The sequence below is a fragment of the Echinops telfairi genome, unplaced genomic scaffold, assembly GCF_000313985.2.
Source record: "Echinops telfairi isolate 266 unplaced genomic scaffold, ASM31398v2 ScPeMD7_6080;HRSCAF=6971, whole genome shotgun sequence".
Lineage (NCBI taxonomy): Eukaryota > Metazoa > Chordata > Mammalia > Afrosoricida > Tenrecidae > Echinops > Echinops telfairi.
Window position 1 is genome coordinate 10,379,440 of NW_022109980.1, and position 9,446 is coordinate 10,388,885.

Sequence of the window (9,446 nt, forward strand, 5' to 3'; positions counted from 1 at the left end):
AAAGCAAATGTTTTGAGAATGATGATGGCAACAAATGTACAAATGTGCTTGCCACAATGGATCTATGTATGATTGTGATAAGAATTGTATGAGCCCCCAATAAAATGATTTTTTTTAAATGGGCCAAAGACATGAATAGACAATTTACCAAAGACACCATCCAGGAGGTAAACAACTGTATGAAGAAATGTTCACATTCACTAGTAATAAGAGAAATACGAATTAAAGCAATAATGACATATCACACTAACAATTTTATCAAAATTCAATAAAATAAAAAATACAGGAGAGGAGGCAGAGAGATAGGAATACTTTTACGTTGCTGGTGAGACAGGAGAATTGTACAACCACTATGGAAATCAGGATGGCACTTCCTTTTTTTAAAAATCATTTTACTGGGGGCTTGTACATCTCTTATCACAATGCATACATACAACCATTATGTCAAGCACATTTGTACATTTGTCGCCATCATCAGTTTCAAAATACTTTCTTTCTACTTGTGCCTTTGGTATCAGCTCATTGCCCCCCTCCCCCACCCTCCCTCCCTCATGAACCCTTGATAATTTATAATTTTTTTTCATGTCTTACACTGACCGAGGTCTGCCATCACTGACTTTTCTCTTGTCCATCCCCCTGGCAGGGGCTTATATGTTGATCATTGTGATCGGTTCCCCTTTTCTCCCCCCACATTCACCTTAACTTCCTGGTACTCTCATTATTGGTCCTGAGGGGTTTATCTATCCTGGATTCCCTGTGTTTCCAGCTCTTATCTGTACCAGTGTACATGCTCTGGTCTAGCCAGATTTGTAAGATCAGTGCTCTACTGCACCCTGACTGGCTCATGTCTTCCTTGTGACCATTCTGTAAGGGAATGTCCAATTGTCTACAGACGGGCTTTGGGTCTCAACTCCACAGTCCCCCTCATTCACATTGATATGATTTTTTGTTATGGGTCTTAGATGCCTGGTACCTGATCCGATCAACGCCTTGTGATCTCACGGGATGGTCTGCTTCTTCCATGTGGGCTTTGTTGCTTCTCAGCTAGATGGGCCCCTTGTCTATCTTCAAGCCTTTAAGAACCTAGATTCTACCATATATCTTTTAATAGTTGGGCACATCAGCTTTCTTCACCACATTTGCTTATGCACTGATTTTGTTTTCAGTGATCATGTTGAAAAGCTGAGCATCACAGAATGCTGGGTTATTAGAACAAAGTGTTCTTGCCTTGAGGGAATACTTGAGTAGAGACCCAATATCCATCTGCTACCTTAATACTTAACACAGAAATATATGTACATTGATCTATTTCCCTATCATTATATATAAATATATTTACTGTATATACTCGTGTATAAGCTGAGTTTTTCAGCACATTTTAATGCAGTTTTTGTGGTAAATTTAGGTGCCTCAGCTGATATTGGGTGGACTTATACTCGAGTATATACAGTACATATGTATATGCCTGTAGTTAGACCTCTATAAATGTACTTTGCCTCCTACTTCTTTCCTCTATTTCCTGTTACTTGCCTCTTGTCCCACTATCACGTTCGGCCTTCCTTCGGGTTTCAGTAATTCCTTTTGGCTACATTGCCCTTCTTCAGGTCCCACCAGGCATCCTATACCCTCCTCACCATCGATTTTAGATCACTTGTTGTTCCCTTGGGAAATTCCTTAAACAAAAACAAATAAAAGTTAGTACCTTATAATCCAGCAATCTCTCTACTGGGTATATGCCCTAAAAAAATAAAGAGTACAACACAAACAGACATATGCACACCTGTTTATTGCAGCAAGCAAAAATATTGACACAATCAAAGACTCTGATAGGAGAAGAATGGATAAAGAAACTTTGGTGCATTCATACAATGGAATATTATGCATCAACAAAAAACAATGATGACTCAAAGGCCACAAAACCTGGACAAATACCGAGGGTTCAAATAGAAAGAAAATGTGATGAGAATTATGATGGCAACAAATGTAAAAATGTGCTTGACACAATGGATGGATGTATGGATTGTGATAAGAGTTGTATGAAATAAAATTTTTTTAAAAGTTGTGTGAGCCCCCAATAAAATGATTTTTTAAAAGAGATTAAAGCAAAAACAAAACAAAACAAAAGACATGGACAAAACTAGAGAACATTATGTTTAGAAAACTTAATCTTACAAAGATAAATATTTAATAACACTATTATAATAAAGAAATACAAAGAAAGAAATGTGGTTTGTGCACCAAAACTCAATACTTTAATGACTACAAGGAGGCCAGGGGTTGGGGCGGGAACAGAGAAAGAAGAAGGATGGGATATTGAGATGGGCTGTGTGCTTCTTTTAAATAAATAAGTAAATTCCTCCAGATACTTTATCCCTCAAACCTAAATATTAGTCTGGATGACTGGAAATAAGGGGAAGGAAAATGAAACTGAAATTGACTTGGATTCTTTAGTGACAAATAAGGTAATTCCAAATGAACAAAAAACATTTAAAAAGTAAACAGATGATTAAAAAGATATGCTAATAACCACCAGAAATAGTTCTAAGGACTATATTAATGGCAAAGTAAATTTCAGAGGAAAGAATATTGCCAGATATAAAGATAGTGATTTCGCAATAATAAAGTTTTACATTAATCAAGAGGACAAACCAATCTTTAATCTTTATGTATTATTTTTCTATTATTGTAAAACAACTTAATACAAACTTTGTGACTTAGAACATATATTTACATACTGTACACCATAGATTAAAATTAATCCTTTCATGACCCATGGGACATATATTGCCCACTTACATCTTGGGAAGCTGCTATCCCAGTTATAATACGTTACACTTGGCAAGGACCTGTATAATGCATTGATCTAGAGAAACAGGCCTCACCTCATCAATCCTACCACCAAAGTCCAGTTGGGACATATGTGTCCCATATAATTGTATCCAAAACTTTCTAACCTTACAAAAAAAAGTTCCCCTGGATTTCAACATGCTTTTCATTACTGAAAACATGGTATCAAAAAATTTCAAAGGAGAAAACATTTAGTCATGAAAAGATTAACTGAAAATATCTAAGTACAAGAACGAAAACCATAAAACTCATAGAACCAAACATAGGGGAAATGCTTTGGAACCTAGTGTTGCAATAGGTTATGTGATACAAGGCCAAAAGTATGAGCAACAAAAGCCAAAATAGATCAATTGTATTTCATGAAAACAGCAACAAGCTTTTATGCATGAAGGACTTCATCGACAAAGTGAAGAGACGATCTACAGAATGGGATAGTTGAACAAGATGATGAACACGATTAATGGTCCCAGAACTGTATATGTAAAACATGTTGAAATGGCAAATGTTTATATATAAATATATCTCACAATTTTATTTTTTTAGCACAAACACATTTCATTGATTAATCAAGGGGATGAGCCTAATCAAGTTGACACTTTGAAATAGTTGTATGTAAAATGTGTGTGACAGAAGTAATTGAATATAATAAAAAAGTAGTATGGAGATTTGCTTATTAAATTGACCTTGTTCATTCTCATACCCAATTCTTGCCCAAATGATGATAAAATTTTCATTCTGCTTTTTCATAGCTCTGAGTACAAGTTACATTGTTCATAACACATTCCACCACTAATTTTCTATCTTCCAGTTTTCTGGTGAATTGTGCTTTCCTTCCCATCTTGCTCCTGGTGTTGGACCTAAAGACCTTCTGTCAAGTTGCAGACAGTCTGAGTTTTTCTGCTGTCAGCTATAGTTTCTTCCAACTTCTCTCCCAGGTGACAAGAAAACTGTGTTGTTTTTAAAGTGCTTTCGGTTTTCACAGTGAGGATTTTGCCACCAGTCGAGATGACCCAGTCAGGCCTGGTCATTGCGCCCATTTTCCCAGAGCCATTCCCACTCCTAGTTCCTTCATGTTTGCATCAAAGCCTTTGCTGTCTAGCGGGTGCCATCTTCCTAAGAGCTGCTGAATGGTGGCCACGGTGCACAAGGACAAGCGGGCATGAAGATAAGGAAAGTCTGGTGGGAGAGCATGGTGTACCATATATCACTATTTTAAACACACACACACACATATTATATCTCAGCTCTAGGGCATCAGGAGTCAGAAGACTGCTTTGCTCAGAGTCTAAACAAGTTGCCATCAAGGTTATCAACTGTGCTGTGTCTACTTGTGGTGGCTAGACTAGAAAAGTATCCATTTCCAGGCTCATTCAGATTGTTGATTAAATTCATTGGTTTGCAGTTGTATGACTGAGCGCTACATCAGCTTGACCCAGAGCCAACTTGACCCATGCACATTTATAGAACATCTACTCAACAACAGCAGAATACACACAATTTCCAAAGGCACAAGGGACATTTAGCAATATGTACTCTATTTTGAGCCATGAAACAAGTCTTAGCATATAAAGGATTAAAGCCATAAAATGTATGCCCTCCAGTAAAAAGGAAATAGAGCAAAGACCCAGGAGGCAAAGGCCATTTAGAGAGGCCTAAAGACAGACAAGTACATATGTAAATATAAGTACTCATATCTATATGTCAAGAATTAAGGTTGCAGATAAGACGTTGGGCCTCGACTCAAGAACTCCCTCAACACAAGAACACTTTGTTCTAACAATCCGGCATTCTGTGATGCTCACCTTCCCGACAAGATCACTGAAGACAAAATGGGTGCAAAAGCAAATGTGGTGAAGAAAGCTAATGGTGCCTGGCTGTCAAAAGATATAGTGTCAGGGATCTTAAAGGCTTGAAGATAAACAAGCGGCCATCTAGCTGAGAAGCATCACAGCCCACATGGAAGAAGCACACCAGCCTGTGTGATCATGAGGTGTCGATGGGATCAGGTATCAGGAATCTAAGACCCAGAATAAAATGATACCCAAGGTGAATGAGGGGAGGCATGGAGTGGAGACCCAATGCCCATCTGTAGACAATTGGACATTCCCTCACAGAGGGGTCATAGAGAAGAGATGAGCCAGTCAGGGGGCAGTATAGTACCGATGAAACACATAATTTTTCTCTAGCTTTTTGGTGTTTCCTTCACCCCAATATCATGACCTCAATTCTACCTTATAAGTTGGATTAGACCAGAACATGCACATTACTACAGATAAGGGTCCGCAACATGGGTAATCCAGGATATATAAACCCCTCAGGGCCAACAAGAAGAGTATAGGTAACAGGAGGATTAGGGGAGGGTGGGGGGAGAAAGGAGGAATTGATCACAAGGATCAATCTAGAACTCCCTCCCAGGGGGACGAATAGCAGAAAAGTGGGTGAGAGGTGACGGAGGACGATGTAGGATATGGAAAAAATAATCTATAACTTATCAAGGGTTTGTGAGGGAGGGTGGGCGGGGGAGGGAAGGGGAAGAAATGGGGTGCTGATATCAGGGGCTCAAGTGAGAAGAGAATGCTTTGAAAATGGTGATGGCGGCATATGTGCAAATGTACTTGACACACTGGTGAAATGTATGGATTGTGATAAGAGATGTAAGAGTCCCCAATAAAAGTATTAAAAACAAAAGTATGCTCTCCAAACACAATCAAATTACATGGTCAATAACAAAAGGTTCTCTGAAAACCCATAAATATTTGGAAACAAACAAACACATTTCTGAATAATTAATTGTTCAAAGAAGAAATTAAATGTAAAATCGGAGGAATTTGATCCAGGAAATAACCACAAACATAATGCAGGAAAACTTATGGGGTGCTGCAACAAGAGTACATGTGTGGAGGGAGATGTTTACAAACCAAATATCAATATTAGAAAAGAATAAAGCTTTCCAATCAATGACAGCTTCAACTTTAAGAACGCAGGCAAAGAAGGACAAATTAAATCTAAAGTAATCAAAAGCAAGAAAATAGATCACAAACACGAGAAGCCTCCAGTTCGTCTGATTAGGAAAAAGAGAAAGAAGTAATAAAATAATAATATCAGCAATGAGCAAGATGACATCACTATGGATGGTGCAGACATGAAAAAATAATAAGGAAGTTTTATTGATAATTTTATGCCAATAAAAGTTGAAGATCTGAAGAAAATGCGAAAATTCCTGACACGACACAAACTACATATACGGAAAAAAAGTAACTTGAATAGCCCTAACTCTATTAAATAATCTGAACTTGTCATTCAAAATCTTTCAGCAAAGAGAACTCAGATCCCTGCACTGGTGAAGTGTAGGAAATATTTACTGCAGAAATAGTTGCAACTCTACACAATCTTCTCCAGAAATATTGGAGAGGAAGGACTATATCCCAAGCCATTCTCTAAGGTAAGCAGTACACTGATGTCAAAACCAGACAAACAAATTACAAGAAAAGAAAGCCACAGACCCAAAAAAAGAAAAGAAAAAACCCCACAGAAAGCCACAGACCAATATCCTTTATGATCACATGCAAAAATTGTAAGTAACCAATAAATAATACTGGGACATATGGACATCCACATACAAACTAATGTACTTGGACCCCTAACTCATGCCATATGCAAAATCTAACTCAAAATGGATCATGGAACTACGCATAGGAACTAAACTAGTACAATTATTGGAAAGAAACAGGGTAGTCAACCTTTGTGGTCTTGAGTTAGGGAACAGTTCTTTAAATCAATGCCCAAACCATAAGTGACAAAAGAAAAAAGAAATTGTCTTACATCAAAATTGAAAACTTTTGAAATTCAGACTTTTATTTTTTCCAAACTTTTATTTTAAGATTATTTACTAGGCACGTAATTTTTCCCTTCCATGTATATTCCTTTTTTGTTTCTATTTTTAACATTTTTATTGACATAACATTCGAGTAACATCTTTATTGACATAACATTCATTGGCTTAAATATATTTAAAAGTGGTGCATACAATGTAAGCTTTTGTCCTATAAATAATCCAGAAAGAAAATATAGGCCAAGGAATAGGGATAAATACAGTTGACTCTTTAACAACCTGGGTTTGAACTGTGCACGTACGCTTCTACAAGGGATTGTTTCTATCTTTATTTTACTTTATCAATCATTCTATTTGGGGGTTCTTAAAAATCTTCTAACAATCCATCAGTCAATTGTATTAAGCACACTTGTACATGTTGCCATCAATATTTCCAAAACATTTTCTTTCTACCTGAGCCTTTCGTATCAGCTCCTCTTTTTCTTCCTCCTTCCCCCACGCTTGTGAACCTTGATCAATTATATATTATTATTGTTAGTTTGTATCTTACTCTGTCCTTTGTCTCCCTTCACCCACATGTGTTATTCGTCCCTGGGGTGGGAGGGGGGCGAGGATTGTTTGTAAAATGTCATGTGACACTAATCACCTCCGCATGAGCATTTCATCTCCTTAGTAAATTGCATATTGCATAAAAATTTCTCTCTCCTGGTTCTTGTGTCTTTTCTGTGTTTCATGCAATACCATAGACCTTGCCTAACATCATGGAACCCATATGAATTAGTGATGCTGGAAGCACTCAAGAAGAAAAGTCATGACATGATAAGAAAATTTGAGTTGCTTGATGTGCACTAGATTGAGGACTGCTGCTGTGACTGTCACCATGTCAAGATAAATGGATCTAAAGTAAGCCTAAAACACCACACCCACTGCCATCAAGTTGATTCTACTCAGGGTGATCCTATATAAGTCTTCCAGGTTATAAACTTTCATATGAGCAAATCGCCTCCACAGGGCAGCTGGTGGGTTTGAACCTTCAGCCTTGTGCTTAGCAGCCCAATGTTTCCCTAACAGCACCACCAGAGTTCCAGTGTAAGAAGGCCTGATGTAAAAAAAAAGAAAAGAAAAGAAAACTCACCAAGCTTCAGCTATGCCAGCAGGAGTGAAAAACTTGCAATTTTTGCAAAATACCTTTTTACCTAGGATTGAAAATGCAGCTTTTATGTGGGTGCATACAATAAGGGTTGATTAGTTGTATGTTATCTCTATGGCTTCTGGTCAACAGCAGGCTGTTGGTAAAGTTTGGGGGGAGTTAAAAGTTATTTGGAATTTTGACTGCACAGGAGTTGATGCCCCTAACTCCCACATTGTTCAAGGAGTGACTGTAATTGGGATTCATGTATCTGATGAGACTTGCATCCAAAATTCATAAAGAATTTATAGCTAAATAAGCAGCCATCTAGCAAGGCAGCAACAAAGCCCATATGGAAGAAGCGCACCAGCCTGTGTGATCATGAGGTGTTGACAAGAAGAGGTATTAGAAGTTCAAAAACAAGCAACCAAATCAATGTGAAAACCACCCAAAACCACCTGTAAGATAATTGGACAGTCCCTTTCAGAAGGGCCACACAGAAGGGATGATAAATCCAGGGTGAGGTATGGCACTAATAAACCACATAACTATCCTCTAGTTCTTTAATATTTCCTCTTCTTACCATCATAGTTTTTGTTTTACCTCATTAATCATGCTAGATTTGTGTATATTCATTTGTATATTTAAGATCATTCAATACATGAAAGTCAAGATCAATAACCCATCAGAAACAGTAACAGGAGTGTTGGTCCCTGAGGATACAGAAAGAGGGGGATAAGGGGGGAATGGGGAGCTGATAGCATGTATAAGCCCACTTGATGGAACCGATCAACAGAATTGCATGTGAATGGATATATTGGATTTTGTAAGATATGGCTAAAAACCCTATTGTAGGGGGAAAAAAGGAATAAGGGCTGGGAGTGGGGAAGGAGCTGATATCAAGGAGTTCAAGAAGAAAGAAAATGGTTTGAAACTGATTGTGGTAACAATTGTATAATATTGCTTGATGTGAATGAACTATGGAATGTTATGATATCTGTAAGAGTACCCAATAAAATGATTTCAAAAAATCATGAAGAATATTTACAACTCAACAATAAAAAGATAACCCAATTTTTAAAACTAAACAAAGGTTCTGGATAGACTTTCCTCCAAAGAAGGCATGCATAAGAGAGATTGACAAGCAGATAAAAAAGTTGCTGATTAACATTTCTAGTCATTTGGGCATTGCAAATCAAAACCACAATGAGATACCAGTTCACATCCACCAGAATAGCTATAATTAAAAAGGCAGACAATAACAAGGGTTGAGGATGTGGAGAAATTGGAACCATTGCTAGTAGGAATGTAAAGTGATGCAACTACTTTGGAAAACAAGTTGCAATTCCTTATCAGATGACCCAAAAATTCCACTCAGGTATATGATGGTAACTAAAAAAGTCTTGCTGTAAAATCATAGAAGCTTTTATTTTTAAAACTAAAATATTAAAATGTGGGGTTTTAAAAATTCTATTGCCCTGGGGTCGTAAAAGCTTGAAGGTAAACAAGCGGCCATCTAGCTCAGAAGCAACAAAGCCCACATGGAAGCACATATCAGCCTGTGTGTGTGATCACGAGGTGTCGAAGGGATCAGGTATCAGGCATCATCAGAACAAAAAATCTTACCACAGTGAATGA

The 9,446-nt window shown here is 37.5% G+C and overlaps 1 pseudogene; it reads right to left on the reverse strand.

Annotated features, from left to right (window-relative positions):
- Nucleotides 1–3,577: 3,577 nt before the first annotated feature.
- Nucleotides 3,578–4,048, reverse strand: LOC101653280 (annotated as a pseudogene).
- Nucleotides 4,049–9,446: the final 5,398 nt, after the last annotated feature.